Raw genomic sequence first — 27,051 nt, 5'->3', positions numbered from 1 at the left:
GTGAATTAACCCATCACATTAGTTTCGCTTCCTGTGAACGCTCCAATCCAGTATCTCGGATAACTGTGGTAATTTGTAGCACAAGAGATAATATATGCCGACCAACGCTGATCCCCAGACCCCAAGCAGAAGGAGGAGGTGGCATAATAAGCCTGAGAAACCGTGACCAAGGTAGGACTCGTAATACTCTGTGTGGGCAGCATGTGAGCGGGCCTCGTGTGAGGCTCAGTCCCAGCCTCCACCTTGTGTGACCCAAGGTGTTGTGAGTTACATAGGTATGGGAAATCCATGTGTCCCCACACAATTCATTCTGTCTGTCAGATAGCTGAACAACACAATGGGAAAGCTGTCTGCACTCTGCACCCTACCCAAGTAATTAGGTGTATTTCAGCCACTTAGCTAAAACACCGCAATGGGAAATCTTTGTGCACCCACAGCATAGGCGAGCCCCTGCAACCCGGTGACAATATTAAATATGAAGAAATCAGAATGCCCAAACATGGCAGAGTTTCACCCTGCCAAGGACCTCAGCCTTCTGTAGCAAGTATATAGGCAGACCCCTCAAACACCTCACTAAATCAGTTACGGTTGCTTTCATCGCTCCAAAGACTGGATGAACCACAAAAAAGTTCACAGGCCAAACCTGGCGCAGTTGCATCCCCCCCCCCCCCTTAGGACATCGGTCTCTGCCCACACCCTCAGCAATTGTGGGCATAAAGCGTACTCAGATGCTAGTACTGCTGTGAACGTCTCCTTAATTCAGTTACGTTTTTTTTGATTGGTCCAAACCAGTGTCTCAGATACTGTGGTAATACTGGAGCAAATACATGTTGCCTAGTGCTGATCCCCAGACCCCAAGCAGGAGGAGGAGGTGGCATAATAAGCCCGAGAAACAGTGACCGAGGTAGGACCCGCACTCCTCTGTGTGGGAAGCATGTGAGTGGCCCAGAGTCAGGCTCAGTCCCAGCCTTCACCTTGTGTGACCGAAGGTGCCGTGAGTTACATAGCAATGGGAAATCCACAATTCATTCTGTGTAGGTGTCAGATAGCAGAACAACACAATGGGAAAGGCTGCAGCACCCTACCCAAGTCATTCAGTGTATCTGTGCCAGACAGCTGGACACCGTGCTGTAAAACCTTTATGCACCAACAGCACAGGCGAACCCATGAAAGCCAAGGAAAGTATTAAACATGAAGAAATTACAGTGTCCAAACATAGCAGAGTTTTACCCCGCCCAGGACCTCGGCTTCTGCCGGATTCATTCTGTGTATGTGTCAGATAGCGGAACAACGCAATGGATAAAAGCCTTTGTGCACTCACATTATAGGCGGATCCCTGAAACATTTCTGTAGCAAGAGTATAAGCGAACCCCTGAAACATTTCTGTAGCAAGAGTATAAGCGAACCCCTCAAACATTTCTGTAGCAATAGTATAGGCGGACCCCTCAAACCTTTTTGTAGCAGGAGTATAAGTGAACTCCTCAAACCTTTCTGTGGCAATAGTATAAGCAAAACCCTCAAACTTTTCTGTAGCAAGTGTATAGGCCGACCCTTGAAACATTGGTGTACCAAGAGTACAAGTGTACCCCTGAAAAATTGCTTTACCCCGAGGGCAGGTGAAAGCTATAAACATTTTTTAAAGATACAGGTCGTTGTTGCTTAATTTGTAATAGAGGCTGGAGGCAGTCCTCCGAAAAAATTGTTTGTTTCAGAGGCTTTTGGCCCGCAGAAAAATTGGCAGTTCAGCATGATGACATGCTATTTTAGGAGGAGGAGGAGTAAGATCCGAGAGGGATAGACCAAGCTACTTCTCCCCTTTTTTTGGGTTAAAGAGAGGATGCATATTTCTGCTGTTGCCGCTAAAAGATTCTTTATGAACCGCTGCTTTCCACTGGTAAAGAAGAGAAGTCTGGGGAAATCCAGCATTTGTTCATCTTAATCAGTTTAAGCATGCTGTCAGTTGACAGGCGGGTACGCTTATTTGTGATGATCCCACCCCCAGGAGCACTAAACGTCTGATAGGACGCTAGCGGCATGGCAGGCCAGCACCTCAAGGGCGTACAGTGTGAGTTTGTGCCACGTGTCCAGCTTTGACACCCAATAGTTGCATGGAGCAGAGGCATCACGGAGGACAGTGGTATGATCGACTATGTACTCCCTCACCATCTTTTTGAAGTGCTCCCTCCGACTCAGCCTTGACTGGGGAGTGGTGAGACAGTCTGGCTAGGGAGCCATAAAACTGGCAAAGGCCTTGGAGAGTGTTCCCATGCCTGCGTTGGACATGCAGCCTGATCCCTGCGCCTCCCCTGGTAGGTGGTCCCTGAACTACATATTCTACCGCTAGTGCTGTCAAATGGGAACTTTTGCATCAGTTTTTCCACCAGGGCTCTGTGGTATTGTATCACTCTCGTACCACTTTCCTCTTCAGAAATGAGAGTGCAAAGGTTCTCCTTATACCGTGGGTCGAGAAGGGTTTACACCTATTAATCCGTGTTGGCCAGAATGCGTCTAACGTGAGGGTCACAGGAAAGGCAGCCTAACATAAAGTCAGCCATGTGTGCCAGAGTCCCATTACGCAACACATCGTTGTCCTTACTAGGAGGATGACTTTCAGGATCCTCCACCTCTTCAGCACATACACGTTGAACAGATGAGAGGGAAGCAGCATGTACCCTCTGCAGTGTGGCCAGCAGTCTCTTCCCCCTCCTCCTCCAAAACGCGCTGAGATACAGACGTGAGGGTGGACTGGCTATCAAGTGACATACTGTCATTCCCCTGCCTCCTATTCTAACCGCAGCGAACAAAGCAGTGGGATGGTAACGCTAATAATGGCCGCATCGCCATTCACCATTTGGGTAGACTCCTCAAAATTTCTGAGGACCTGACAGATGTCTGCCATCCATGCCCCCTCTTTAAAGAACTGCGGAGGCCATGTTGCAGCTAGTATTCTACTATTCTACGCTGCTCGTACAGCCTGGCCAACATGTGCAGCATAGAATTCTAGCGCGTGGGCACGTCACACAACAGTCGGTGCTCTGACAGCTGAAACTGATGTTGAAATGTCCTCAGGGTGGCAGCAATCGTGGTGGACTTGTGGAAATGTGCGCAGGCCGAGCAGGTCAGACAAGTGGGCTAGTTGTTCAGAAACCGCTGAACCACCAGATGCAACACGTGGGCCAGGCATGGCACGTGTGTGAGGCTGCCAAGCTGCAGAGCCGCCACCAGGTTATGGCCGTTGTCACACACATGCCGCTCACCATCTGGGCAGACTCCTCAAAGTTTCTGCAGTCCTGGCAGATATCTGCCATCCATCCCCACTCCTCAGTAAAGAATAGTGGAGGCTGATGACCACTCTGCCACCCATATTGCAGCTGGTATTCCATAATTGCTCTATGCTGCTCGTGCCTGGCCCACATGTGCAGCGTACAATTTTAGCGTGTGGGCATGTCCCACAGCAGTTGGTGCTCTAGCAGCTGAAACCAACGTTGCCAGGTTCTCAGGGTGGCAGCGTCCGTGGTAGACTTGCGGAAATGTGCGCAGACGTAGTTTTTCAGAAACCGCTAAACCACCAGATTGAAGACGTGGTCCAGGCATGGCACGTGTGTGAGGCTGCTGAGCTGCAGAGCCGCTACCACGTTACAGCCATTGTCACACACTACCATGCCCAGTTGGAGGCTCAGCGGCAAAAGCCAGAGGTCGGTCTGCTCTGTCAAACCCTGCAACAGCTCGGGGGCTGTGTGCCTCTTGTCACCTAAGCTGATTAGTTTCAGCACTGCTTGCTGACGCTTGCCCACCGCTGTGCCGCACGCTACTGACTGCTGGCGATGTGCTCACACTTCTTAATTGAGAGGTAGATGTGGCGGAGGAGGAGGGGGAGGGTTTGGAAGAGGTGGCATAAAACGCCGCAGATACCAGCACCGAGGTAGGACAGGCTATTCTGGGTGTGGGTAGGATGTGAGCGGTCCCAGGCTCTGACTCGGTCCCAGCCTCCACCAAATTCACCCAATGTGCAGTCAGGGAGAAATAGTGGCCATGCCCGCCAGTACTTGTCCACGTGTACGTGGTTAAGTGGACCTTCCCAGTAACCGCGTTGGTGAGGGCACGATTTATGTTGCTGGAGATGTGCTGGTGTAGGGCGGGGAAGGCACACCAGGAAAAATAGTGGCGACTGGGGACCAAGTAGCGCGGGACCGCCGCCACCATCATGTTTTTGAAAGCCTCCGTTTCTACAAGCCTGTATGGCAGCATCTCCAGGCTGATTAATTTGGCAATGTGCACGTTCAAAACTTGTGCATGAGCGTGGGTGGCAGCGTATTCCCGCTTTTGCTCCAACGCTTGTGTTAATGACAGCTGAATTCTGCGCTGAGAGACATTGCTGGAGGGAGTGGAGGACAGTGGAGGTGAGGGTGCAGGTGCAGGCCGGGAGGCGCTCGTGCCTGTGTCCTGGGAGGGGGATTGGATCTGTGTAGCAGGTTGTGGCACAGGGGAAGAGGCAGTGGTGGGACCCATAGACGGTGAATGACCTTCGTCCCACCTTGTGGGGTGCTTGGCCATCATATGCCTGCGCATGCTGGTGGTGGTGAGGCTGGTAGTGGTGGCTCCCTGGCTGATCTTGGTGCGACACAGGTTGCACACCACTGTTCGTCGGTCGTTCGCGCTCTCATAAAAACGTGTGAAGTTCTTTGGAGGCGTCTGTAGCCCGTATATCTCCCACAGCCAACTGTAGGCCACTGGGTAAACATTGCCAATGGCTTTCACACCCGGGCACAGTTTCCCGTGTGCATTGTGGCGTTAGATAGAAAACATGTGCGCATAAGGAAGCCTGTGCAAGCTGGCTTTCGTTTTTTATAATTATAAACATTTTTTCTCAGTTTTGCTACTGGAAATAGCAGACACTGATTTTAAGTTTGTTTTAGTGGACAATGGGGCCTATGGCAGTATGGCCGATTTGCGAGCGTTCATGTTTTCCCGTATTGGCCAGAGGCTGCAGGAAGGCACCTTATTTCGTAGCACGTAATGAGACCATTTGCCCGTAGGCATTTAACAGTAGGGTGGCGCATGTACAACTGACGTCTTTCAAGGGCCAGACGTTATGTGAAATACACTTTTGGGGTCCTAGTGGCCCCATAGTGTGTGTTGGATAGAACCCTTCCCTTCACTTCTGAAGGCGCTGTGGGAGTCATAGAGGCCTGCGTCGTGTGCATAATTTGATGCGGACTGAAGAGGGCACTGTATGATGAGTTTACTAGCGCATTTCCTAACTGTGATGGCTTGATGTTTGGCAACACTGCTACCCACAGTGGGCCTCCGTATTCAGGACACCCTGGAAACTTATTTTCAAATGCCGCAAGGTGGCCGTTCCTTGGCAACATAGAGCACTTAAAGGCGGGACAGACATTAGCTACATCCATATTCGCTCATGATCTTCTAACTTTATTTATTTTGCTTTTGTCGTCTAAACCATTGTAGTGTCACATAGCCTGGCTCACATATAGAAGGTGTAAGTTGCCTGTTGCTTATAAAGTTATGTTTTTGTGGCCATGCATGTTTTGTTTTTTTTTCCTTAAAAATGTGTGCCTGTAAATAAAAAAAAAAAACTATTGTGCATGGCCTAACTTTTTTGTCAAAAACACATCAAGCTTTTAACATGTTTATTGCCTAACTTCCAGAGGGCTAACTAGTAATCTTTTATTGCAGCAGGAATTGTGCTTGCATGAACTGCACTTAAATTTAAGTTTGTGTGCGTTACAGCTGCTTTAACCCCTTAATGACATGGCCTATTTTGGGTTTAAGGACGATTTTTGGCAGATTTTCTTCTCCATTTTTCAAAACTCATAACTTTTTTTATTTTTCCATCGACGCGGACGTATAAGGGCTTGTTTTTTGCGTGAAGAACTGTAGTTTTTATTGGTGCCACTTTTGGGTACATAAGCTATATTGTAAAACTTTTATAATTTTTTTTATGATAACAGGGAGAAAAAAAACGCATCAATTCTGCCATAGATTTTTTTTTTTTACAGCATTAATAATGCAGCATATAAATGACACAATCCATTTTTTCTGCGAGTCGGCATGGTTACAATGATACCAAAATTCTTACTTTTTTTTAGGTTTTTCCAGTTTTCTGCAATAAAAACCCTTTCTTTAGAAATCTTTTTTTTTTCTAAATCGCTGCATCCAAAGTCCTGTAACTTTTTTATTTTCTATGTACAGAGCTCTAAGTGGGCTTATTTTTTGAGAGACAAGCTTTAGTTTTTATTGGTACCATTTTAGGGTACATTTGGCTTTTTTTATCACTTTTATTGCGTTTTAAGGGAGGCAAAATGCTAAAAATTAGCATTTTGCCTCAGATTTCTTAACGGTGTTTTTTCAACGCTTTTTTTCATGCACAGTCAAAAGCATGTGCAACGTATTGTACGCATCGTTATGGACGTGACAATACCAAATGTATGGGGTTTAAATGTTTTTTCTTTACTTTTTTATGCGAAAAAGCATAAAAAAGAGTTTTTTTGCTTTTTTTATGTACATTTTTTCTTTTTTATTCATCTTTAGTATTTTTTTTTTTTTTTTTTTTTTTTACACAATTTGTGTCCCTCTGGGGGACTTTCACCACAGCACTGATGATCACTGTGATAACTGTGTTATACAGCGATCCCAGGCACTGGCAACACAGAACGCCAGTGTCTGGTGTCTTGTTGCCATGGCAACCAGCCGGGCTCTCTGCGATTATATCGCGAGAGCCCGGTGATGTCACAGAGGGAGCGCGCTCCCTCTGTGAACCCCTCCCTTGCCGCGATCTACTTAGATCGTGGCAGGGAAGGGGTTAACAGGGGGGGGGGGGGCATCTCCAATGACTTCAATGACTGACAGCCAGCTCCCGCTGCGGGATAGCGCGAGATCATAAGTGATCTCGCGCTATCCTCCAGGACATAAGTTTACGCCCTGTTGCGGAAAGTACCCCGCTGCCAGGAAGTAAACTTACGGCCTGGAGCGGGAAGGGGTTAAACACAGTGATTAGCCTTGTAATAACTTATGCAGCTATAAGTGTTCTATGCTTATTTATTAACCACACAAGATCATCACAGAAACGATAACTCAACACCCTGCGCTCACAGTGGTGCATGTCAAAGAAAATTGGGCCCATTTTCCAAGGAGCGGGATCCAGGTGTTGCTATAGGTTCAGCTATATTGCATGCAAAAATCCTGATAACTGATAGCTCATCTGTCATTATGTTTAAATATCATTCCACAGCCACGCCTTAGTGCAAAATGCACAATGTCAGTGCCTTTTACACGCAATGCTTATTGGTAAAAACACGGCTTGGTGCATTTGTGGAGCGACAATTGTGGTGTATAAAATCTGGGATTACTTACTTATCAGCAATGCACTAATGTTGCAGCCACGTGTACTGGACATGTGCTGTGTTGTCCATTCTGTATTTAATTAAGCCTTGTAAAGTTGGGGACAAATGTTGGGCACACTGGCTTTACTGAGGGCAAAACTTTCCATGCAGGAAAAAGTGTAATCTTCTTTTATTTAGTCATATTTAAAATTGCTAGGTGTACACATCTCTAACCAGACGCGTATCGGCTGCACAGTGCCTTCGTCAGTTGTCAGTTACTGAGGGCAGCGTTGAAGCCATACCTGAATGTGTCCACCCATGGACACTTTTCATACATTGACCTGCAATAAGCATTGTAAACTCTATACGAGTATTTCAGAAGTTAGGACATTGTATACTGTATTTCACATGTGACCAATGTGTGTGCTCCTGCTTGTGCCATACATATTGACTTTTAATGTGGCCGTAATGGGTATTATGCCCCCATTTTGCAGCATCAATTAAGCACACGCATTACAGGAAGCATCTTATTAATGCAGATGGTACACATAAATTTACAGTTGCTGAAGGTGTTTACAAGGCTGGTTCACACCTAAATAGTGGTTTTAAGCTTCCTGGTCTAATGCGGTGAAGACTCAAGGCCTGAGATCGTGTAGCAGAAATCCCCAGCTTGCCCGTCTACTGCATGTGGGCAAAGATGTGCAACACCAAATTTCAGAAATGTTATGTGGTTGCCCACTGCCATACACTTAGGCCGCCTGCAGACGAGCGGGTCGGATCCGGCAGCGAGAAATCTCGCCGCGCGATCCGACCCCAGAGCCTGCAGGGACGAGCGCGTACTCACCCGCGCCTGGCGGCCCCGGCTCTTTGATGTGCCGGCTGCCGCGCAGCCGGCGCATGCGCAGACCGGAGCCGGCGGCCAGGTGAGTGCGTGCCCCGCAGGAAATTAGAACATGCCGCGGTTTGTTTGCCGCGCGAGATTTCGCGCGGCCAAACCGCGGCCGTCTGCATAGGAGTGCGTATTGTAATGCACTCCTATGCAGACTTTCAGCGGCGGAAATCCCGCGGGAAATCCCGCGGCGGGATTTCCGCTCGTCTGCAGGCAGCCTTAAGTTGTAGCAGTTTTTCAGACCAAAAAGGTTTCAATAATGACTTATGAAAAACCCTGTGAACCCTCCATTTATCTGGCAAATCAAGTTCATAAGCAAGCGGATTTACTACACGTATGATGACAAAGGGACCCACATAACACGGGGCCAGTTTCAAAAATGGAACCTTCAATTTGAGATTTCTAGAAGACAAATATACCTTCTGTCCCACCCTGTAAGGTTCAGATACTGACAGACTCCTTCCACTATGAAACTGCATACGAGCCCCGTTGCTTTCGTACTTCTTGCCATACCCCCTGCAGCGCATCTGTGGCAACATCAGCTGCAGGACAGGCAGACGGAGTAGCAATAACTGTAAGGAAGCGAGGATGCTGACCATATACGCAAAGGAATGGAGATACCCCAGTGAAAGTACAAGTACGGTTGTTTAGCGCAAACTCTGCCAAGGGCAGGAATTCTGCCCACTGATGAGCCTTTTCGCTAGTAAACAACCGTAAATATTGCACTAAATCCTGGTTCTTCTGCTCAGTCTGACCATTAGTTTGCGGGTGGAATGTTGACGAAAAGGAAAGCGACGTTCTCAGATTTCTACAGAAAACTCGCCAAAATTGCACAAAAAACTGAACCCCGCGATCAGATACAATGTTCTCGGGAATCCCATGTAGACGAATGATTTATTTTACAAAAATCTTGGAAAACTCTATAGCAGAAGGTAGCTTCTTTAGTGCCACAAAATGTGCCATTTTTGAGAAACAATCTACAACCACTACGATAGTGGTGAACTTCTGAGACTCAGGTAGATTGGTGATAAAATCTACCGATTAAATGAGACCACGGACGAGAAGGCACCGGTAATGGTCTCAGAGGCATCTTCAGATGACGACGACAACTTTTACTGCGTGCACAGACAGAGCATCCCTTAACAAAGTTGCGGATCTCCCGAGACATGCCTGGCCACCAGTAGTGTCTAGTACAAAATCCAGAGTCCCCTGAACCCCCGAATGGCCTGCAAGAACAGATGAGTGAGACTCTTCAATGACTCTGAGATGCAAGGTCTCTGGCACAAACCATCTGCCCTCCAGCACCCGGGGGAGCGTCCTGCTAATAATTTTGTAGATAAGGAATGAGATCCGATTCTACAGCTGCCACAACCACCCCAGGTGCCAAGATATGTACGGAAGCCACTGTCTCACTTTCCGGCGAACCGAAACTCTGTGAGAGGGCGTCCTCCTTCACGTTCTTCTCCCCTGGAATATATGTAACGACGAAGTTAAACCTAGCGAAAAACAACGTCCACCTGGTTTGACAAGCTGTAAGTCTCTTAGCATTGGCGAGATATACCAAGTTTTTATGATCAGTATACACAGTAATGGGATGCCTAGCCTCCTCAAGATGGTGACGCCACTCTTCCAGAGACCACTTAATCGGCAATAACTCACGATTACCCACGTCGTAGTTGCATTCCACCGAACTGAACTTCCGTGAGAAAAACGCACATGGGCTATACCCAGACCTCCCGCTGACTTCCTGAGACAATACAGCCCCCGCCCCCACCTCAGATGCATCGACCTCAATAAAGAACGGTCGCTGCGTGTCAGGCTGTACAAGCACTGGGGCAGCAGTAAATGCCTTTTTGAGATGACTGAAAGCCTCTAGGGCCTCTGGCAACCATCTTACTAAGTCGGCCCCCTTCTTGGTAAGATCTGTCAGGGGTTGAGCAATAACAGAATAATTCTTAATGAATTTACGGTAAAAATTGCGAAACCTAAAAACCGCTGGAGAGCTTTCAGGTTGTCTGGTCTGACCCATGGGAGATTGCTGCTATTTTATCAGACTCCATTTGAATCTCCGTGGGTGAAATCACATAACCAAGGAAAGACACTTGTTTAGTACCAAAAATGCATTTCTCCAACTTAACAAAAAGTTGGTACTCCCATAAACGGGTCAGGACCAGCCTCAGGTGCCGCACATGTGAATCCCAGTCTGGGGAATACACCAGAATGTCGTCGAGATATATGACCAAAAATACCCCCAGGAAGTCGTGGAAGACCGCGTTCATAAATCCCTGGAACACAGCGGGGGCATTAAAAAGTCCAAAGGGCATGACTTGCCATTCAAAATGTCCTAACGGGATCATAGGATCTGAAGTTTTCCACCGGTTCAGACTGATGTTGCAGACGCTTCTGAGGACAGATAAGTCATCCGAAATCGTCGCCATTCCTCGGGACTTAGCTGGTCCACTTCCATAGGCTCGGCACCAGAAGTTGGCATGAGAGAAGTGGGAGGGGGTCTGCTGGATTCCCTATCGCTATGGGCCTGACGTTCCTCTTTTCTAGATCTCAGCCTCCTGTCAGCTTTGACTGCCAATTCCATCACATAATTGAGTGTCACAGGGGCTTGATGAGAAATGAGTAGATCTTTGACAGCGTCAGAAAGACCCAACAAAAACACGTCTTTAAGGGCTCTATCATTGCAAGAGGTTTCACCTGCATACTGTCTAAATTAAGAGCAATAGTCCTCTACCCACTGCTGCCCCTTACATAGAGGCATGAGATGGGATACCGCCAACCCTGCACGGTCCGGCTCATCAAAAATACCTCCAAGTTCCTGAAAAAACAAATCAACTGACTCCAGGCAAGCTGAACTCTCGGGTTAGGAGTAGGCCCATGTCTGGGGGGGACCCCGAATTAAGGACATAATCAATCAAACTTTCTGGGATTCTGAGCCAGATGAGCGGGGCCGCATCTGAAAAAACAATCTATATGCTTGCTGAAAAACAAAAAAACTTGCTCCTCTCCCCTGAAAACACCTCCGGAAGAGGATACTTGGGCTTAGGAATAGAAGGGGCGGCTGAAACATGCACTAACTCCCGCTGCTCCTGGGCCACCATACGACCGGACAGGTCTTTGATTACGAACACCAAATCCTGCAACTGACTTGCGAGAATACTCATGGCTTCCATTGGAAAGCAAAGAACCAGCTGAGCAATATTTAAGGGCCAGTTATTATGTTACGGTATACTATCCTTGATACGCCAGCCTGGGTTGCCCTGGATCTCGCCCACAACCCCTGTTCCTGCCTGCTTGCCTCCACTCCCGGCTAACCCCAGGCCGGCAACTGGGTGGCGGTCCCTACTCTCACTAGGGACCGAGAAGGGACGCTGACGTACCTGATGGAAGGGTAGAACACTGACAGAAAAAGCAGATGAAAAGCAACCAACACGAACAAACTAATCAGAACCGAGGCAGATAGAAAAACCTGGCAGATGGTAGCAACTATAGCAGACAAGCTGACAGGGGCAGGAGACCTACAGAGCCAAACTAGCTAGCACACTGAGGGAAACCAATAATTGGCAGTGACTGCAAGTACCTGCCAGAGCTTTAAACAAAAGCCTTCACCCAGGGGCGGAGATAGGGAGACAGCCCACTCCCAACAGATCATAATGAAAGGGAACTCGTGCACAGCAGCTGCACTCTCAGGTGCGCACGTGCACGGCACCACGCTGGCCAGGCATCTGCGCCCCCCATCAGCCGGACAACAAGCTGCGGGACCCCGCACACCGCCGCCCTGGGAGAACCATCAACCGCCGCATGGTAACACTTACCTATTCTCCGCTGTGGCATCTCCTCTGGCTGGATCCCCGACATTGGTGTTCAGCTCTTTCAGCTGGTGGCCCATTCCTTTATCCCTGCGGTCAGCCATGGGAGGCTGAAAACCCCTACCACAGCTGCAAGAGCTGTTGCAGAAGTCTGCAATATACTCCCTATTTTTACCATGGGGTTGGGGCTTCTGTCCCTGTCCCTGTAGAACACAGGGAGCAATATGCAATATTGCTGGTTGATGATGGGAGCAGCGAGTTTGCCATGAAATATGGCAACTGAGTTTGAAACCTTTGCAATACATTTACTTCCTTATCAGCACTCTTGCATTGCACACAAAACGTAGTGATTCAAACCCCTAATGTGCTTTACAAAATTTGTTTTGGTGTCCCTGCTTGCCTTCTGCATCCAGCTGTTTTCTGCACATAGCACAGGCTGTTATACTGCCAAGCGCTCCATGCAGGGTATGGAAAACACAGCTGGACTGCTCCGTTCTTCATACCCAGCCTGTCATCAAGGAGCGGGAAACAGCTGAAACAACAGCATCAGCTGTATCCGGCTGTGAATCCCTGATGAGGCTCATTATTGTCTTTAAGCATACAGAAAGACAATGATGAGCGACGGCATAACAAAAAATGTACAATGTCCGTGCAGTTACACACAACGATTATCACTGGAAAGATGGTTTTTGTTTGAATTTAGAGCAAAAATTATGGTGGATAAATTGCCCTACACACCCCTCACTCTCCACCCCACCATACCATGCACATCTTCAGCCAATTTAGCTCATGTATCACCCCATTACCTGTTGAATGTCAGCTCGTTGGAGCAGGACCGGCACTCCTACTGTTTCCCAAAAAGCATTAATACATGTGGGCCTGGTATAGTTTTTGTCCCCCTGTATTGTAAGTTCTGCAAAAAACCATCGGGAATACTTTCATTAACCAAATGCTTTTATTCAGCTGAAAGGCCAGACATCATTTAAAAACATTCAAATGCAAAGGCATAAATGTGTGTGCCCTAATTTTGGTCCTTTGCTTTTAAGAACAAGGAAAGGAGGACGGCGTCTGTAAAACACAGACTACAAACACAAATGTCCAAAGGTGCTCTGGAACATTTTTTTAAACATTTTTCTATACCCAAAAATAGCTAAAGTTGGCAATATCTGGACATTGTGCTAGACAAGGTTCCTTCACAGGGGTCATTAGCCAAAAGCGCCAGGGTGGCATCTGACATCCCTTCAGCAACATTGCATCGCCGACGCCATGGCTGCTGCAAGCTTCCCAAATCTTCCTCCAACAATTGTCGGTATGGGCCATGTGTTGGCTCATTACCCATGTCCCCAGGAAAAGGAGGCTGTTATGTGGCTCCAAGTTGCCAGAGGGCACTGTTTGTGAGAATGAGTTATGTTGGGCAAACTGCGATATTCTTGCAAACAGGGCCCTCCCCCGCTCGGGTTTCTGAGATACATTTATTACTGCTATTAGGACACTAAGTAACTCTATTTGTATGTCTACCGCTATGTGGCAGCCACACGCTGCAAGGCACTGCCCCATTGTGTCAGGCCAGTCGACCTGTCTTTGTCGGCGCAGATACTCTATCACCTCCTCGTAGACTAAATGACCAACAAAAGGCCCCTTATGGCTGCTGATGGTTTGGCGTGGAGCTCTGGTTCGCCTTTGGGTTCTGGTTGGTGTTGGTGGTTGGGTAGGTTCTTCAGGAAAAATCTCAGCAGCAGGGGGGGCCTCAGGCCCTGCAGCTCCCTCACTGAGGAGTGAAAGAGTAGGGGAGCTTGCCTCTGTGTCGGAGCCTTCTTCAGGCGAATGCTGCTCCTGAAGATTATCACCAGTCCTGAAAGGCAAAATACAAAGATGAATATACACAATGTTGCTGTGATGGTGTGCAAACAAGGTTACTGTGCCTCAAATGAGATAGTACTAGAGTGCGAAGTGTCAAATCAGTCTTTAAAGCGGGAGAGGGCTAAGATCAGCAACTGAGAGACCTCCAAGGGCTCAACACAAAATGACACAGCTACGTAATGACTAATGAGGGGAAAAAAGGTTACATGGCTTGTAACACATTTGGCAGTAAAGAACATTGTTGTTCACCATGATTGATTAAGCACCATAAGATGGTTAGAAACAATCACTAGTCAGAGAGAAGACAAGGCTATAGTTAGGTTCAGGGCAGCACACATGGTGTGACAAAACACAGCAAATTCTCAAACGTCACATGGGAGCAAAACAGCCTATCAGGCATGGCCCAAGCTGCACAACTAGGGACTATTGGTAAAACATATAATCAAACAAAACACCTAAATCACAGACAAAAAAGGGGCACATACGGTCTTTGATCCATTAGAGGACGGAGAAAGGACAGAGCGTGAGCCAAATAATAAGGCCTTTTTCGCCTCCTGCCTGAGCCGCTGGGCACGTGCTTCGCAACCTCTATGCAGTATGTGTCCCGACATCTTTGCCACTTCATTTAGATATCCTCCACTGTTAAAAAAAAAAAAAAAGACAACATTAAAAAGGGGAGGCAAGGGCATCACATCCAAAAAGGGGAGACAAGGGCATCACATCCAACTAAACCCCAACTTTTGCTTTCTTTTGATGTTGCGCCCAAAACACTGATGCAGTCCCCAGAGCAATATAGCCAAACACAGACACACAATTAACACCATCTCCGAGGGAGGTCAGTACTACAGGAAAATGAAAACAAACAAAAACACCAGTCATAGACAACAAATGTGGAAGAGTAGCAGATTTGAAAAAAAAAAAAAAGGACACAGACATGGGATCACAATGGTGCCGGGACATTTGCATGTACAGCAGCCATTATTTTTATTTACAGCCCAGGAGGGACACAAGCAAAAAGAAACCAGCAATGTTCATGGGATTTGGTTGCCTCAGAAATCAGCAATGTTTAGCACTACACAAATCTCTCTGAACAGGTAACACTGACGGTAGCACTGTATATACCGTTTCCCTGAAAATAAAATATACCCTGAAAATAACACATAGCATGATTTTCCAGAATTTTTGAGAATGCAAAATGATTTTTCAGGATGCTTGAAATATAAGCCCTACTCCAAAATTAAGCCCTGCTGACAGTTAATTAAAAAACCAATTTAAATAGTGTCCAGGCAGCTATACATGTAAAAAAGTTAAACCTTTTTGAACAAAAATTAATATAAGACACTGTCTTATTTTCGGGGAAACACGGTAGTAACAATACAGCAAGTGCATTTTATAGTGTGTTTAGAAAGGAACACCTATGGCTATTGAAAGAGACATACAGACGGCTGCAAAGGGATATGTTATTATTATCAATGATTTTTGCACCCATAAAAAAACATACAGACATTAACAGGAACAGCCATGAAAACCCCGACAAACCATGGACCACACTGGAGAAGGGGGGAAAAACATGCAACAAACATTGATACTTACGCAGTTTGAGCCTTCCTTGTGCGCGAGTCTGCAGTCACTGCATACCATACAGCTCCTCAGCGATTTCTTCCCAGGCTTCTTCCCTCAGGCTTTTCACATGAAACTCCTCAGTACGCGTATCCCAAATACAGTGACCATTGTGAACTAAGAAAATGAGCCGCTACTTGTCAATGCAAGGAGTACTAGACACAGTACAGGCAAGGTTGAAGCAATATGGCTGCTGAAGTTCTCTCTGAGCTGATGCTGCTGTTTCTTCCCACCTCCACGCATCTAGGAAATCCCCACACTCAGCCCCACCCTGCAGCACCTGAGCTCCAAACCCACCCTTCCTCCTTGGCCATTGGGAAAAAAACTGCAAATGTTAGTGCTGGTTTTTGGGGATTTTCCTGTTAGCTTTCTCCAGCACTGGTAGGAGTGCCTATAAGAGTGTTCTGCTACCTGTTGCACCAGCTTAGCAATCAGGGAGAGTTTTTATTTCTGTCTAGGCTGTGGACCTGTGCTAATTATTCTCAGTCTTTGGGCTTATATAGACGACTGTATATCGGCTGGGTTTTCACGCCCGACCGATATACGGTGTTCTTGTCTGCAGAGGGAGGAGGCTGGAAGAGCCAGGAGCAGGAACTGAGCTCCCGCCTCCTCTCCGCCCCTTGCCACTATTTGCAACAGGAGGGGGCGAGATGGGGGTGGAGCTAAGTAATGTCACAGCCCCGCCCCGTCCCACCCCTCCCATTGCAAATAGTGGCGGGAGCTCAGTTCCTGCTTCTGGCTATTCCGCCCCCCCCCCCCCCTGCATACAAGGACACCGTATATCGGCTCGGCGTGAAAACCCAGCCGATATACGGTTGTCTAAATAAGCCCTTTATATGATGGTTCTTGGAATCAGAATTGGACCTTGGGTTCCTGTTTTCTCCTAGAATCATAGAATAGTAGAGTTGGAAAGGACCTTCGGGGTCATCTGGTCCAACCCCCTGCTCAGTGCAGGATTCGCTAAATCATCTCAAACAGATATTTGTCCAACCCTTGTTTGATTTACAAACTTCTGCTGGTCGCTGAGGTGAAATCGTGGCTTGTCGCTGTGTCATGTAAGCTGCATTAGCTTCACAGCAGCGTTGAACCCTCTGTGATGACATGTTTGCACGACAGTGACGGTTTGTTTCAACTTTGGACAATGGTTCATGATTAGATGAAGGCTGGGCTGGTGTTGGTGGCATTAGCACTTGAGATGACATGATATCATGTTCAGGAGTTGTGAAGATAGTGGTGAAGGACTATGCATCCATGTTATTGTTCAATATGCATTGCCAGCTTTGTATGTGTACATTTGTGAGGTGTCATTTATTGGATTCTCCACAAAGGTGTGCAGCTGTTTCACAACAAGCAACCGTCAGATTGAGTACTGCTGTATCCATAGCAACTGAGACCACAGGGGTTTGTTGGGGATGTGTAGTGGCCCAAAACACATATATAAATATGGCCCTACATAATTGTCATACATGTCATGTCTTCAGTGTGGATGCGCTGTGCAAAGTGTCTTGTCTGCTGTTATGTGTATTGCACAGCTGCAGCATGTAAGAGGTTAATGTCTGCAAGTGACTGGGATATGTGTGGAAAATGTAATAAGTCTGTCTAGTCACGTGATGATTGAATGCTATAAATATGAGTGATTGAGAGTTAAAGTTGATCTTCTGTCCATCTTCTGCAAATAGTTGAGAGAGGAGTGAGAGTGCCAGCCGCATGGGGGTAACTTCAACCCTCATGTGGTGAAGGAATGGAAGGAGAAGAGAGGTATCCTGACGTCCCCAATTCCAGGAACCACCTGTGAGGAGTGAGAGAGAGAGGAGAGTTTGCCGTGCAGCAATTTACCTTCTAAGCCTCAAGTGAGCGTCTGCAGAATGTTGTGTCACCCCCCAGTATTACTCTGCATCCTGAAGTGTACTTGTACAGGAGCGGAGTCATACAGAAAGCAACTGTAGGCCCGAATTCACCCTGTGTCCTTCCTCCTTGACCGTCTTGACCATTAAAGTTGTCTTTACCTGCATGAGCAAGTAAGCTGTATTCTGCAAAGCCTGAGGTAAAATTTTCAAGTCACTGTCCGTTCCCAGTGATTGAGTTTACAACGTTTTCCATGTGTTGACTTTATTATTTCTACCGGAGAATCAACGGTGTGAAGGAATGGTGGTGTCACGAGTGACAACTTCTTCAGTACACTACACATATACAGGTAACTGCTGTCCCATCATTGCATGGAAGAGGCCTAGCAGTGTCTTGGCCAAGGTTACATGTGTCCCTCCGGGAAGGAGTCTGGTAGAGCAACCGTGACAAGTGCCAACTCTACCCCGCTAGCTTTTCAGCATGGTCCTTGTGTCTTGGTCGCTGCAGGACGTTACAGATGTAGTCCGCCAATAATCCCTCAATTAGCTCAGAGACTATGTGACTGATCACATGATGGTGACAGCACACATGATGGTCCTGTCAGCACACGAGCTATGTATGTGTTAATTTGTAAGGTGTCATTTATTAGAGTCTTGACACAGGTGTGCAGCTGTCTCACAACAAGCTACAAACTGCCAGACTGAGCACTGCCTAATCCATAACAACTGAGGTCGTAGGGGTTTGAGGGGGATGTAGTTCACCCATAATCCTTCATTCAGTGCACTAGGAGGATAAAGGACCTGTGATGACATCGCAGTCATGTGATCAGGTGCAGAGCTTAGCGTAACTGATTACATGATGCTGACACAATCACGGGTGCTGTCAGGCTCTGCATGTAACTCACACAGCACACACTGACAAGTGTTCGTTAGCACTTTGACATAGTTATTAGAGTGCACCATTGTTACAGTGCTGGGTATAATAGATGATGGGACGTGAATTGCAGACCCCTTAACCATCTTGGTAACCCTTCTCTAAACTTGCTCCAGTTTGTCTTTTTTAAAGTGGGATGCCAAGAACTGGGCACAGTATTCCACATGAGGTCTGACTAAAGAAGAGTAGAGGGGGATAATTACTTCATGTGATCTAGACTCTATGCTTCTCTTAATACCTCCCAAATTGTGTTTGCCTTTTTGGCTGCTGCATCGCATTGTTGACTCATGACCAGTCTATGATTTATTAGAATACCCATGTCTTTTTCACATGTCCTGCTGCTTAGCCCAATTCCTCTCATTCTGTATGTGCTTTTTTCATTTTCTTGCCCATATGTAGGATTTTGCATTTCTCCTTGTTAACCCTTTGAGTGGCACGCCCAGAAATTTTCCGGGAGGAGCTCCACTGCCCATAGCAATATAGCCCGGAAGATTTCCAGGCAATGTATTACTATGGGAGCTGCAGAGCACAATGCCACAAGCTCTGCCTACATAGACCCACACAGAGCAGTTCAGGACCTTGAAATAAGAAGCAGGGAGATATTGCCCATCTTCCATCAATCTCCCGCTTTTAATTTCAAACTCCTGCACTAGTTTGTATACAGGTTGCAACAGAGACCATCGGCTTGTCAGAAGCAAGCCGATGGTCTCTGTGGCAGGGAGAGCTGGTGCTTGGCTGTCAGAGGATAGCCAGGCACCAGCTCTTACAGCAGAGATCAGAGAAAACCTCTGATCTCTTCTGTGTTAACACTTTAAATGTAAAGGGCTGTCATTATTAGACCCCCGGAATGTGATCAGGTGGTCCTGATGGGTCTCTGTGGAAGTCCCCTAAAGGGACAAAAAATGTAAAAAAAGAAAAAAAAAGTTTAAAAAAAATTATTAAAAAAAGAAAAAACAAAACAACTTGTCTGCCTTTACTTTGTAAAAAATTAAAAATAAAATTACACATGTGGTATCCCTGCATTATGACAGAGAAGGAAGTTAGTACATTATTTAACCCCTTAATGACACGGCCCCTTTCTTTCTTTTTTCCCCATTTCTTTTTTTCCTCCCCCTGTTTAAAAAATCATAACTCCTTTATTTATCCTTTGATGTCATTTTTTACGGGATGTCCTGTAGTTTACGTTAGTACTAATTTAGAATACATACGACTTTTTGATCGCTTTTTATTGCATTTTTTCTAGGAGACAGGGTGACTGAAAAAGTGCATTTGTGGCGTTCTTTATTTTTTTTCGGACTACGTTCACCGTGCAGAGTAAATAATGCACTACTTTGATAGATTGGACATTTACGGACGCAGTGATACCAAATATGTATTTTTCTTTTATGATTTAGATTTTTTTATTAGATATGGCAAAAGGAGGGCAATTTGAACTTTTACTTTTTTTTTTTTTTTTTTTTAAGTGTGAAAAAGTCGTGAAAAAGAAAAAAAAACTATTACAATTTGGTATTGGCATAATCGTACTGGCCTGTAGAATGACTTTAATATATTATTTATATGGCTCACAGAATGCAGTGAAAAATAAAAATAAAAAACATGCCAGAATTACAGATTCTGTTAATCTTGCCACTAGAAAAAATGGAATAAACAGCGCTCAAAATTTTACATGTTCCAAAAAATTAGATAAATGAAGACTGGAGTTCATCCCGCAAAAAAACAAGGCCTTCTAGAGCTTCGGCAATGGAAAAATAAAATGAATATGGAATGCGGCGACACAAAAGCAAACCTTTAAGAAAAAAAATGCTTTAAATGTACAAAAATAGCAAAACATAAAAAACTGTATAAACTTGGTATCACTGGAATCTTGTGACTCAGAGAATAAGGTCATCACACTATTTATTCTGCACGCTGAACGCCGTAAAAATGAAATCGAAAAAACTAATGGCAGAATTTCTTTTTTCCCCCCAATCTCCCTACAAATTTTTTTCCAAAGTTATGCAATACATTATATATACCCAAAAATGATGCCATCAAAAAGTACAACTTGTCCCGCAAAAAACAAGCCCTCATATAGCTGTGTCAATGGAAAAATGAAAAAGTTATGGCTCTTGGAACGCGACTGCAAAATTAGTTGAAATTAAATGATTAGACCATTTAACCCCTTGAGTGGCACGCCCGGAAAAGTTCCGTGACGAGCTCCACTGCTCATAGCAACATAGCCCGGAAGATTTCCGGGCTATGTATCACTATGGGAGCTGCAGAGCACAATGCCACAAGCTGTGACATTGTGCTCTGCCTGAACAGACCCACAGAGAGCAGTGCAAGGGCTTTGAAAAACCAGCAGAAGATATTGCCGACATGTCGGCAATGTCCTGCTTTGTTTACAGGTTGCCATAGAGACCATCGGCTTGTCAGAAGCAAGCCGATGGTCTCTGTGGCAGGGAGAGCTGGTTGTTAGCTGTCAGAGGACAGCTAGGTACTAGCTCTAACAGCAGAGATCAGAGAAAACCTCCGATCTCTGCTGTGTTAACCCTTTACATGCTGCAGTCTATGTGACTGCAGCATGTAAAGGGCTGTCACTGCAGCATGTAAAGGGCTGTCACCATCGGACCCCTGGAATGTGATCAGGGGTCCTGATGGGTCCCTGTGGAAGTCCCCTAAAGGGACAAAAAAAAATAAAAAATTTTAAAAAAATTAAAAAAAAAAAAAAGTAAAAAAATTATTAAAAAAATAAAAAAAACACTTGTCTCCCTTTACTTTGTAAAAAATCAAAAATACAATCACACATGTGGTATCCATGTGTGTCGTAATGACCCAGAGAAGGAAGTTAATACATTATTTAACCCCTTAATGACATGGCCCCTTTTTTCTTTTTTCCCCATTTCTTTTTTTCCTCCCCCCTGTTTAAAAAATCACAACTTGTCCCGCAAAAAACAAGCCCTCATATGGCCGTGTCAATGGAAAAATGAAAAAGTTATGGCTCTTGAGACGCAACTGCAAAACTAGTTGAAATTCAATGATTAGACCATTTTAAAAAACCTGCCCTGGTGGGCACGACAGGGTGGTAGGAAACCTGCCACTCAAGGGGTTAAAAAACCTGCCCAGGTGGGTCTGACAGGGTGGTAAGAAACCCGCCACTTAAGGGGTTAAATACCATTCTATTAGTCGCTGCCCACTGTTCAAGCTTTTCTAGATCTTTTTGTATACTCTTCCTCATTCTTAACCAAATCACCATTTTCATGTTGTGAGCATCCAATAGCATTTTTGCTTTTGACATACTTTTTTATTGCTTTTGGCCTCTGTTGCTTGCCTCAATTCATTATCCGCTTTAGCATTTCTAACACTTGCCCTACAGTTTCTGCAGAGAGCATTATATTCTTCTTTAGATATTCCCCCCTCTTTCCATTTGATAAACATATTTTTCTTCCTTTATAGCATGTGTGCAAGTTCTGCGTTCATCCATTCTGGTCTCTTTAAATGCTTCTTATTCTTCCTTCTTTTAGGGATTGGTAACGATTGTGCTTTGAGAATCTCATTTCGCAATATTTCCCAACTTTCTTGGACATTTCTGTCCTTAAGAACATCAAGCCATTGGATTCTTACCAAGTGTAATAGAACACCATGAGACATCCATTTTCTGCCTACAGAAAAAGGGCCACATATAGCAGACATGTTTCAGAAGATCTCCACCCAAAAATATATGGCACATAGTTCTCCGTGAATTGGTGTAGTTTGGCAATCCTTACTTATGTATGTAGGTCTTAGCAGGTCTGTTTTTGTAGGTCTTAGCTTTTGGGATTCAGAAGTAACATATGATATGCAGGTGCACGTCGGGGCACATTGCGGTTGTCACAGTTACATTAAGAAGTGTGGGTTTTGCAGGTACTATAGAGGTGATAAAAAAGAAATTGAGTAATAAATTTGTACCAACTATACCAGTGATGACCAACCTTTTCAGCTTGGTGTATCAAAATTCACCCAAAACTGAGCATATCTCAGGTGGTGTATCACTTAAAAAAAAAAAACACATAAATTTGCGAAATTTATAGTTTAAATAACATAAAAGTACAATTGTAATACAGAACTGTATTTAATAAACCAAAAACTAATTATTTAACTTACCTGCTTAGTGACTTCTTTGTTTATCCGTCAGTCGGTTTCTTTTGTTGGTCTTGATTAGAGATGAGCGAGGACCAAAATGCTCGGCTGCTCGTTACTCGGGACGAAATTATCGCGATGCTCGAGGGTTTGTTTCGAGTAACGAACCCCATTGAAGTCAATGGGCGACCCGAGCATTTTTGTATTTCGCCGATGCTCGCTAAGGTTTTCATGTGTGAAAATCTGGGCAATTCAAGAAAGTGATGGGAACGGCACAGAAACGGATAGGGCAGGCGAGGGGCTACATGTTGGGCTGCATCTCAAGTTCACAGGTCCCACTATTAAGCCACAATACCGGCAAGAGTGGGCCCCCCCCTCCCAACAACTTTTACTTCTGAAAAGCCCTAATTAGCAATGGATACCTTAGCTAAGCACCACACTACCTCCAACAAAGCACAATCACTGCCTGCATGACACTCCGCTGCCACTTCTCCTGGGTTACATGCTGCCCAACCCCCCCGCACGACCCAGTGTCCACAGCGCACACAAAAGTGTCCCTGCGCAGCCTTCAGCTGCTCTCATGCCACACCACCCTCATGTCTATTTATAAGTGCGTCTGCCATGACGAGGAACCGCAGGCACACACTGCAGAGGGTTGGCACGGCTAGGCAGCGATCCTCTTTAAAAGGGGCGGGGCGATAGCCCACAATGCTGTACAGAAGCAATGAGAAATATAATCCTGTGCCACCGCCATCAGGAGCTGCACACGTGGGCATAGCAATGGGGAACCTATGTGCCACACACTATTCATTCTGTCAAGGTGTCTGCATGCCCCAGTCAGACCGCAGTTTTTAATTCATAGACACAGGCAGGTACAACTCCCTATTGTGAAGTCCCTGTGGACCGACAGCATGGGTGGGTGCCAGGAAGCCACCGGCGGTACATAAAAATATCCCATTGCATTGCCCAACGCAGCTGAGGTAGTAATGTCGTGCTTAATACAGGTGGGCTTTGGCCCACACTGCATGCCCCAGTCAGACTGGGGTTCTTTAGAAGTGGAAACAGATGCATTTATAATTCCCTGTGGACCCACAGCATGGGTGGCTCCCTGGAACCCACCGGCGGTACATAAAAATATCCCATTGCATTGCCCAACACAGCTGAGGTAGTAATGTCGTGCTTAATGCAGGTGGGTTTCGGCCCACACTGCATGCCCCAGTCTGACTGGTAATATATACTTTAACAGTAACCTCGTTGGTGGTAATGTGGTGGTGATTGCGGACCTGGTAGCGCGGTTTTATGTAGTTGGTTTTCGGAATGTGGCCAGAATTAAGTGGGCCGTGGCGGGGGGATGGTGGTGGTGCTCTCTTGTTGTGTCGTTAAAGGGGAAATTCTTGGACTGCCACCAGACGGACCAATGCAAAGGTATTTGCCAAGAATGTTTTCATTGTTGGAGGAGGAGGGGGATGTTTTGGAGGCACTATGTGTCCTCTACACGTGTCCGTGGTTATATGCACCTTAACAGTAACAGCGTTGGTGGGAAATGGCCTCGCCGCCATCATGTCTTTGTGAAGCCTCTGTTTCCACACCCCAGTGACATAACATTAGCAGCGGTATAGGCAGAGCCCACAATTATTAACATTTCAGCGGTAGCATTAGGGACAGGCCCCACTAACATATCACTAGCAGCAGTATAGGGGGAGTGCAGTCTTAGTTCCATTTCAGTAATAGTAGCACTCAAGACAGGCCCCAGTAACATTCCCATTGCAGCAGTTTAGGGAGATAACAGTCTCTTTCACATTTCAGTAGCTGCAGTATAGACATTTATGTAGCTAAAGTGTAGGCCAACCCCACACACCTTTCTGTACCATGAGTGCAGGCAAAGAACATAGAAATTACTATGATTACACTGTAGGTGAGGGCCGAAAAAAATTGGTGTACCAACAGTACTAATGTACCTCAGAAAAAATTGGCCATGCCCAACCAAGATGGCAGGTGAAACCCATTAATCGCTTTGGTTAATGTGGCTTAAGTGGTAACTAGGCCTGGAGGCAGCCCAGTTGAACGAAAAATTGGTTCAAGTTAAAGTTTCAACGCTTTTAAGAGCATTGAAACGTATAAAAATTGTTTAGAAAAATTATATGAGTGAGCCTTGTGGCCCTAAGAAAAATTGCCCGTTCGGCGTGATTACGTGAGGTTTCAGGAGGAGGAGCAGGAGGAGGAGGAGGAATATTATACACAGATTGATGAAGCAGAAATGTCCCCGTTTTGGATGGTGAGAGAGAACGATGCTTCCATCCACGGGTGCAGCCTACGTATTGCTTAGGTATCGCTGCTGTCCGCTGGTGGAGAAGAGAAGTCTGGGGAAATCCAGGCTTTGTTCATCTTGATGAGTGTTAGCCTGTCGGCACTGTCGGTTGACAGGTGGGTACGCTTATCCGTGATGATTCCCCCAGCCACACTAAACACACTCTCTGACAAGACGCTAGCCGCAGGACAAGCAAGCACCTCCAGGGCATACAGCGCGAGTTCAGGCCACGTGTCCAGCTTCAACACCCAGTAGTTGTAGGGGGCAGAGGCGTCACCGAGGACGGTGCTGCAATCGGCTACGTACTCCCTCACCATCCTTTTACAGTGCTCCCGCCAACTCAGCCTTGACTGGGGACCGGTGACACAGTCTTGCTGGGGAGCCATAAAGCTGGCAAAGGCCTTGGAGAATGTTCCCCTGCCTGCGCTGTACATGCTGCCTGATCTCTGCGCCTCCCCTGCTACCTGGCCCTCGGAACTGCGCCTTCTGCCACTAGCGCTGTCGGATGGGAAGTTTACCATCAGTTTGTCCACCAGCGCCCTGTGGTATAGCATCATTCTCGAACCCCTTTCCTCTTCGGGAATGAGAGTGCAAAGGCTCTCCTTATACCGTGGATCGAGCAGTGTGTACACCCAGTAATCCGTAGTGGCCAGAATGCGTGTAACGCGAGGGTCACGCGAAAGGCATCCTAACATGAAGTCAGCCATGTGTGCCAGGGTACCTGTACGCAACACATGGCTGTCTTCACTAGGAAGATCACTTTCAGGATCCTCCTCCTCCTCCTCCTCCTCAGGCCATACACGCTGAAAGGATGACAGGCAAGCAGCATGGGTACCGTCAGCAGTGGGCCAAGCTGTCTCTTCCCCCTCCTCCTCATCCTCCTCATGCTCCTCCTCCTCCTCCTGAACGCGCTGAGATATAGACAGGAGGGTGCTCTGACTATCCAGCGACATACTGTCTTCCCCCGCCTCCGTTTCTGATTCCAAAGCGTCTGCCTTTATGCTTTGCAGGGAACTTCTCAAGAGGCATAGCAGAGGAATGGTGACGCTAATGATTGCAGCATCCCCGCTCACCATCTGGGTAGACTCCTCAAATTTTCCAAGGACCTGGCAGATGGCTGCCAACCAGGCCCACTCTTCTGTAAATAATTGAGGAGGCTGACTCCCACTGCGCCGCGCAAGTTGGAGTTGGTATTCCACTATATCTCTACGGTGCTCATAGAGTCTGGCCAACACGTGGAGCGTAGAGTTCCACTGTGTGGGCACGTCGCACAGCAGTCGGTGCACTGGCAGATTAAACCGATGTTGCAGGGTCCGCAGGGTGGCAGCGTGCGTGTGTGATTTGCGGAAATGTGCGCAGAGCTGGCGCACTTTTCCGAGCAGGTATGACAAGTGGGGGTACCTTTTCAGAAAGCGCTGAACCACCAAATTAAACACATGGGCCAGGCATGGCACATGCGTGAGGCTGCCGAGCTGCAGAGCCGCCACCAGCTTACGGCCGTTGTCACACATGACCATGCCCGGTTGGAGGCTCAGCGGCGCAAGCTAGCGGTCGGTCTGCTCTGTCAGACCCTGCAGCAGTTCGTGGGCCGTGTGCCTCTTATCTCCTAAGCTGAGTAGTTTCAGCATGGCCTGCTGAAGCTTGCCCACCGCCGTGCTGCCACGCCGCGTGACACCGACTGCTGGCAACGTGCTGCTGCTGACACATCTTGATTGCGAGACAGAGGTTGCGTAGGAGGAGGAGGTGGGTGGTTTAGTGGAGGAAGCATACACCCCCGCAGATACCACCACCGAGCTGGGGCACGCAATTCGGGGGGTGGGTAGGACGTGAGCGGTCCCAGGCTCTGACTCTGTCCCAGCCTCCACTAAATTCACCCAATGTGCCGTCAGGGAGATATAGTGGCCCTGCCCGCCTGTGCTTGTCCACGTGTCTGTTGTTAAGTGGACCTTGGCAGTAACCGCGTTGGTGAGGGCGCGTACAATGTTGCGGGAGACGTGGTCGTGCAGGCCTGGGACGGCACATCGGGAAAAGTAGTGGCGACTGGGAACCGAGTAGCGCGGGGCCGCCGCCGCCATCATGCTTTTGAAAGCCTCCGTTTCCACAAGCCTATACGGCAGCATCTCTAGGCTGATCAATTTTGCAATGTGCACGTTTAACGCTTGAGCGTGCGGGTGCGTGGCGTCGTACTTGCGCTTGCGCTCAAACTGTGGCGCTAGCGACGTCTGGACGCTACGCTGAGAGACATTGCTGGATGGGGCCGAGGACAGCGGAGGTGAGGGTGTGGGTGCAGGCCAGGAGACGGTAGTGCCTGTGTCCTCAGAGGGGGGTTGGATCTCA

At 46.9% G+C, this 27,051-nt stretch overlaps 1 protein-coding gene and 1 long non-coding RNA gene across 2 annotated transcripts in view; both read right to left on the bottom strand.

Annotated features, from left to right (window-relative positions):
* The window catches only part of LOC136628971 (calcium and integrin-binding family member 3-like), a 208,066-nt gene that overhangs the window by 50,687 nt on the left and 130,328 nt on the right, over positions 1–27,051 (bottom strand). The gene's annotated exons all lie outside the window — the stretch shown is intronic.
* Positions 12,984–15,681, bottom strand: LOC136627121 (uncharacterized). Its single transcript, XR_010792759.1, has 3 exons — positions 15,504–15,681; positions 14,396–14,549; positions 12,984–13,902 (listed from the first exon to the last, which is right to left on the bottom strand). It is a non-coding gene; the product is annotated as an uncharacterized lncRNA (long non-coding RNA).

Source organism: Eleutherodactylus coqui, chromosome 5 (genome assembly GCF_035609145.1).
Source record: "Eleutherodactylus coqui strain aEleCoq1 chromosome 5, aEleCoq1.hap1, whole genome shotgun sequence".
In the NCBI taxonomy this organism is placed as follows: Eukaryota; Metazoa; Chordata; class Amphibia; order Anura; family Eleutherodactylidae; genus Eleutherodactylus; species Eleutherodactylus coqui.
This window is presented reverse-complemented; position numbering and strand designations above follow the sequence as displayed.